Source organism: Macrotis lagotis, chromosome X (assembly GCF_037893015.1).
Source record: "Macrotis lagotis isolate mMagLag1 chromosome X, bilby.v1.9.chrom.fasta, whole genome shotgun sequence".
Classification (NCBI taxonomy): domain Eukaryota; kingdom Metazoa; phylum Chordata; class Mammalia; order Peramelemorphia; family Peramelidae; genus Macrotis; species Macrotis lagotis.
Genome location: NC_133666.1, coordinates 303,382,342 through 303,389,647, shown reverse-complemented (window position 1 = coordinate 303,389,647; position 7,306 = coordinate 303,382,342). Strand labels below are relative to the sequence as shown.

At 35.4% G+C, this 7,306-nt stretch overlaps 1 pseudogene; it reads left to right on the top strand.

The window, feature by feature from the left end:
• The first annotated feature begins 1,504 nt into the window (after positions 1-1,504).
• Positions 1,505-4,527, top strand: LOC141499063 (peroxiredoxin-6 pseudogene; annotated as a pseudogene).
• Positions 4,528-7,306: the final 2,779 nt, after the last annotated feature.

Sequence of the window (7,306 nt, the reverse complement as noted above, 5' to 3'; positions counted from 1 at the left end):
AACAACTTGACAAGTGGTAAGCCAGGGACCAGACCCTGGTAACCACATAGAAAGCTTGGGATTATATCCCAGAAGAAGAGTTCAACAATCAAAATGAGAAAAAAAAAGAACAAAAAAAGTGCTAACCATAGAAGGCCACTATGCTGATAGGGACAATAAAAATGCCACCTCAGAAGAAGAAAACAGAGATAAATTGCCTACATGTGAAGCCTCAAAGGAGTTTATGAACTGGTCTCAATCCAAAAACTCTTGGAAAGTTCAACAGGGATTTTAAAAACTAAAGAAGAGAGAAGAATTATGAGAAATTGGCAGAATAAATCAGCTCCTTTAAAAGTAAAAATGACCAATTGGAAAACAAATGTAACTTATCAAAAAAGGAAATCAATGTAAAGAAATGCAACTGAACAAAAAGTAAAATTAACTACTAGAAAAGGAAAGCCAAAAGCTAACTGAAAAACAGAAAACCCTAAAAATTAGAATTGGACAAATGGAAACTCAATGAGACACCAAAATTCTATAAAATAAAACAAGAACCTGAAAAAATGGAAGAAAATATAAAAGTACTTTTAAGAAAAACAAAATACCTGAAAAATAGATCCAGAAGAGATAATGTAGGAGTTAATGGTCTATCTAAAAGTCTCTATAAAGAAAAAAGACAAAAAACTAATTCTGGAAAATATATTTCAGTAAATTATCATGGAAAACTGCCCCCCAATATTCTAGAACAAGAAGACAAAATAATCCTTGGAAGAATTCCTTGATCATCTCCTGAAAAAGATCCTAGAATAAAAACCTCAAGGAATATTGTATCAAATTTCAGAATTCTCAGTTAAAGGAGAAAAATGCAAGCAACCAAAAGGAAGTAACTTAAATTCCAAGAATCCATAATCAGAATTACATAGTATTTATCAGCTTCAACTTTAAAGGACTGGAGTACCTGGAATATGATATTCCAGAGGGCAAAGGCACTTAGAGTACAATATTCTTTCAGGAAGAAAAGATGGATATTCCATGGAATAGAGGACTTCTAAAATTTTCTGATAAAATGACTAGAATTGAACAGAATATTTGATCTTCAAATACAAGACTCAAAAGATATACAAAAGGGTAAATGGAAAGGGGGAGAAAATACTAATCAAGAACATTAAACTAGGGGTGGCTAGGTGGCGTATTGGATAAAGCACAAGCCTTGGAGTCAGGAGTGCTTGGGTTCAAATCTGGTCTCAGATGCTAAATTACCTAGCTATGTGGCCTTGGGCAAGCCATTTAACCCCATTTGCCTTGCAAAAACCTAAAAAAATTTTAAAAAAAGAACATTAAACTATATATTCACATACTAATGAAGATAATATAATTCCTGAGAATAATATTTCTCTTGGGATAGTTAAAAAATGTATTTAGAGAGAGGGTATAGGAATAGGATGACCAAGACAGGTTTGAGCCTTTAGTCAATTCTTTAGCTTTTGAGGATTGAATATAGTTGGATGAATTATACTTAGACAACATGGGTATAAATAGATCTTGAAGTGATGTTGCTTATGAAGGTCAGACTTCTATTGGGACAGAGGGAGGGAGTGCACTTAATGGAATTGGACAGGAATAGTTCATGCTGTGATTTTGTTTGGCTTCATACTTTACAATTAAAGGAAGTGCATATAGAGAGGGAGGGTATAAATGGTTCATGATTTGATTTTGTCATACATGACACTTTAGCTCATGAGGATTGTGTATCTATGGAAGATACTTAAAAAGAGGGTGTGGTATAAATTGTTTATAATTTAATGTTATTTATATCCCTTAAGGAGTGTATTTCTATAAGGACAGAGGAGGGAAGTATATTTAGACAGTGACAGTGAAACAATGTTGTTTATCAATCAATCAATAAATCCTTGAAAAATTGTACTTTTATCAGGACAGATAGAAGGAGTATGTTTTGACAGACTATTTATAGATTCAAGACAGGGCTAAAACAATAAAGCCATGGTAAAAAAGATTATACTAAAAGAAAGTTAAACATTAGAAGATAAATAACACCACATGTAGAGGGAAAAAAAAGTTGAGAGTAACTCCTCTCAACAGATTTGGACCAAAGAGGGAAAAACATATATTCACAAATGGATTTTAAAATCTATCCTACCATACAAGGCAGTGGCAGGGTGGAGGGGAAAGATGGTGGGGGTAGTGGGAAAGGGAAAGAAAGGAGAAGAAAGAACTAATAAAAGGGAAGGCAAATGTAAAAGTGAAGTTGAAGTTAAAATTACAATGAAAAATTAAAGGAGAAAGGGAGCAAAATTTTGGTGCATAGAGATAAGGAGAAAGGAAAGAAAAATTTATAAACAGGGAAAATATCATTGAGGGAAGTACAGACTTAGTAATCCTAACTGTAAATGTTGAATGGATGAACTCCTCCATAAAATGGAAGTAAATAGTAGAAGGGTTAAAAAATAGAATCTTATAATCTTATAATATGCTGTTCACAAGAAAAGCATTTGAAGCAGGGTAAAGGTAAATTATTAAGGCAAAATATATTATGCTTTAGCAGAAATAAAAAAAAAACAATGCCAGCAATTCTTATCTCAGACAAACAAAAGAAAAAATAGATCTCAATAAAAAGGAATAAGGAAGTAAACTACATCTTCATAAAAGGTACCATAATCAATGAAGTAATATCATAAGTAAACATACATGCACCAAGTGATATTAGCATCCAAATTCTTAAATGAGAAACTAAATGAATTACAGAGAGACAAAGATAGCAAAACTATAATTAAGGGTGACCTCAATGTCTCTTTCTCAGATTCAGATAAATCCAATCATAAAATAAACAAGGAAGTTAAAGAGGCAAATAGAATATTTGGAAAGTTAGAGCTGATAGATCGCTTGGAAAAATTAAAAGAACTGAAAGGAGTATACCTTTTTTTCTGCGGTACATGATATGTACACATAAATTGACTATTTTAGGGCATAAAAATGTCTCAATTAAATGCAAAAATGTCAGAAATATAAAATGAATTCTTTTCAGATCATTAAACAATAAAAATTGTGTGCAATAAAGGACCATGGAGAGATAGACCTAAATTATTTGGAAACTCAATAACCTAATTTTAAAGAATGAGTGGACCAAGCAACAAATCATAGAAGTAATTAATAATTTCTTCTAAGATAATAAGAATAAGGAGACAACATACAAAAACTTATGGGATACAACCAAGGCAGTTATTAGAAAAGTATTATAACTCTAAATGCATATGTGATTAAAATGGAGCAAGAGGAGTTCAATGAATTGGGCTTATAACTAAAACAATTAGAGAAATAAGAAATTAAAAATCCTCAGTTAAATATCAAATTAGAAATTCTGAAAATCAAAGGAGAATATAATAAGATTCAAAGTAAGAAAACTAATGAACTAATAAAACTAAGAGGTGGTTTTATGAAAAAAAAACAAAAAAATGGATAAATCTTTGCTTTATTTGATGAAAAAAGAAAGAAGAAAACCAAATTACTAGTATCAAAATGTAAAGATATGAATTCATCACTAATGAGGAGGAAATTAAAATAAAAAATCAGTAATATTTGGTCCAACTCTACATAAAATATGAATTGACAGATTTAAATAATTGAAAATTTTTACTTAATAACACATCTAAGAAAAAGAAATTGAACACACCATCAATGATCTCCCTAGTGAATTCTACAAAACATTCAAAAAGCTTTTTTTTTCTGCCGGAGGGACAGCGGGCGTCGGCACCTGCAAGCGGGCAAGTAGGCCACGGCTTCTCCCGCCCCGCACCGCCGCCTTGCCCGGAGGGCTGCTGCTCGGAGAGGAGGCCCCCCAATGTCAAGGCCGACACCACGGGCTGGCCGAATCCGTTTCCACGACTTCCTCGGGGACTCATGGGGCATTCTCTTCTCCCACCCTCGGGACTTCACTCCGGTGTGCACAACAGAGCTGGGCTGAGCTGCCAAACTGGCCCCAGAATTTGCCAAGCGGAATGTTAAGATGATCGCTCTTTCTATTGACTCTGTCCAAGACCATCTTGCTTGGAGTAAGGATATCAATGCATACAATGGTGATGAGCCCTCGGAGAAGCTGCCTTTCCCCATCATTGATGATCACAAATGGGACCTTGCCATCAAGTTGGGCATGTTAGACCCAGATGAACGGGATGCGCAGGGCATGCCAGTGACAGCTCGAGTGGTATTTATTTTTGGCCCAGATAAGAAGTTGAAGCTATCTATCCTCTACCCTGCAACTACTGGCAGGAACTTTGATGAGATCCTCAGAGTGGTTGATTCCCTTCAGTTGACAGCATACAAGAAGGTTGCTACTCCTGGTGACTGGAAATGTGGAGATAGTGTAATGGTTATTCCAAGGATCTCTGAAGAGGAGGCTAAACAACTGTTTCCTAAAGGGGTCTTCACCAAGGAGCTCCCTTCAGGCAAGAAATACCTACGGTACACCCCTCAGCCATAGCTTACTCCAGCAGGACCTGCTGGGGCTCCCTTGAAGATCTCTCCCAGAGGGGATGCCAGCCTGCCAATCAAGTCTTCTACAATAATTGATTTAAAACATCTTGGAGTGATGGAAAGTCAGGAGTCTTTGGGCTGCTCTACTAATGTGTGGCTTGTTAAATGAAAAGGGCACTAAAAGTTACCTGTGATTCCTCTCCTTGTGCCTTTACCAGCACTTCACGTGGGTCATTGAACTCCCTTGTCGTTCTGCTGACTTTCTGTGTTTGGGACTTAAACTGTGAACTCTGTTGCAAGCTCCATCATCAGCCATAGTATCATTGGTATTTAGGAAAGGGGGTTACCTTGGAGCATTGCAGGAGTAAAATTTCTTTATCTGGCCTAGTAGACAAATCATTTCTTTTTCTAATTATCTACTTGAGTGAGGAGGCAGTTTAACATGTCTGGTTGTCTGATTTTGAGTTTTACCTCCCTAAGTTTATGACCATCAATTTGTAATCATTTAACTATTTCAGATAGTGGGTTTTTTTTTTCTCTCAATTGTTGAGTGTTCTAAACATAGTTAGAAAAACTTGGAGATCCTTATCTTTCTAATAGATAGGAGGAAAGCAGGATACAGTTAAAATACTTTTACTAGATTGAGCAAAAGAGCTTTCTAATTATATTACAGCCTGTGGTTAAGACTATGGAAAAAGAAACTGCACTGGTGGACAGTCATAATTAATGGGTGCTTTTTTAAACAAGTCGTGTATTGGACATGGAAAACTGCTCTTAATTGTCATAATAAGATGAAAGTATGTATACTAGTGGGAAAGAAAGGGATAAAGATACTATTTCTTTATTGCAAAATGATGTCTCTGCAGTGAATAATTTTGTTTTCTGATATTTTGCCTTTAAGGGAGCCACCAATAAAAGCTTTTTGAAACTAAAAAAAAAAACATTCAAGAAACAATTAGTTCCAATTCTATATAAACTATTTGACAAGAATAGGTGAAGAAAGAGTTTGACCAAGTTCCCTCTATGACACCTATATGGTGCTGATAACTTAAACCTGGAGGAATCAAAACAGAAATAGAAAAATATTGACCATTTTCCCTAATAAATATGGATGCAAAAATTTCAAATAAAATTTTAGCAAAGCATTTACAGCATTATCACTAGGATAGTACACTGTGATCAAGTAGGATTTATACCAGGGAATGTAAATTTGGTTCAATATTAGGAAAATTATCAACATAATTAACTATAGCAATAACAAAGTCAACACAAATCAAATGTTCATTTCAATAGATACTGAAAAAGCTTTTGACAAATATAGCCCCCATTCCTATTAAAAACATTAGAAAGCAGAGAAATAAATGGTGTTCCTTCAAACAATAAGCTATATTTTTCTAAAACCATTGGGGAGCATTATATGTAATGCGGAGAAACTAGAAGCATTCCCACTAAGATCAGGAATGAAACAAGGATGTCTATTATCAAAGCTATTATTCAATGTTGAAATAAAATGTGAATTTTAGCAATAAGAGAAGGAAAAAGAAATTGAAGGAATTAGAATAGGTAATCAAGAAAGAAAACTCTCACTCTTTCCAGATGACAGGATGATACACTAAGACAATCCTAGAAAATAGACTTTGAAAACTACTTGAAACAATCAGAATTTTTTTAAAAGTTAGAGGACACAAAATAAACTCACATAAATCATCACCATTTCTATATATTATTAACATGACACAGCAAAAAGAGATAGAAAGAGAAATTCCTGTGGAAACATAAAATATTAGGAATCTACCCCAGACTTTGAAACTATATGAAAACAGCTATAAAACACTATTCACACAAATAAAATCAGTTCCAAATAGCTGTTCAAATGTCTATTACTGATTAGTTGTCATAATTATGATTAAAATGACACTTGTTTCTAAAGTGAATAACTTGTTCAGTGTTGTACCAATCAAACTTCTCCCCCCATAAATTATTTTAATGAGCTAGGAAAAATAGTAACTAAACCCATATAGAGATGCAATTAGACAAGAATATCAAGGGCATTAATGAAAAACTGCAAAAATAAGGAGGCCTTGTCATACTAGAGCTTAAACCTATAAAGTATCAATCATCAAAACTGTTTGATACTGGTTAAAAACAGTGATAAATCAGTGGAATAGACTAGGTACAAAAGAAAAAAGCAGCAAGTGACTATAGTAATGTTTTGTTTGATAAAGTCAAAGATTACAGCATCTGGGAAAAGAACTCACTCTGATAAAAACTGTTGAAAAAACTGGAAAATGGTATGGCAATAACTAGGATTAGATCAACATCTCACTCCCTACCCCAAGATAAGGTTGAAATGGGTTCAGGATTTAGACATAAAAGATGATATTGGGGGGGGGGGGGACGGAGCCAAGATGGCGACAAGAAAGGATTGAGTCTTAGGCACTCTCTGATAAAACTTATAAACTAAGGACTCTAACTAAACTTTTGAGAGACAGAACCCACAATTGGACCCAGTGAGGCAGGGCACACAGCAAGCAGCTTGGTCTTTCTTGGCAGCTCAGATCTGGAAACAGAAGCAGGTGGAGTCCATAAGCAGGAGCCCCCAGGGCATGAGCACATTGAGCTGAGGGAGGGGAGTGAAGAGAGACTGTCAAACTCTGTCCTCTGCCTCTGGAACAGGACACTGGGGTTCTGACCACATTCAGATCCTGATCGCAGTCTAGGCCCCCCATAGAACAGAAGGGGCCCACTCCACCTCAGCCCCATGGCAGAGGGGGGCGCTTATGGTCATTCACAGAACAGGAGGGAGGGCAGAGCCTCACACACTGAGACCCTTGTGGGA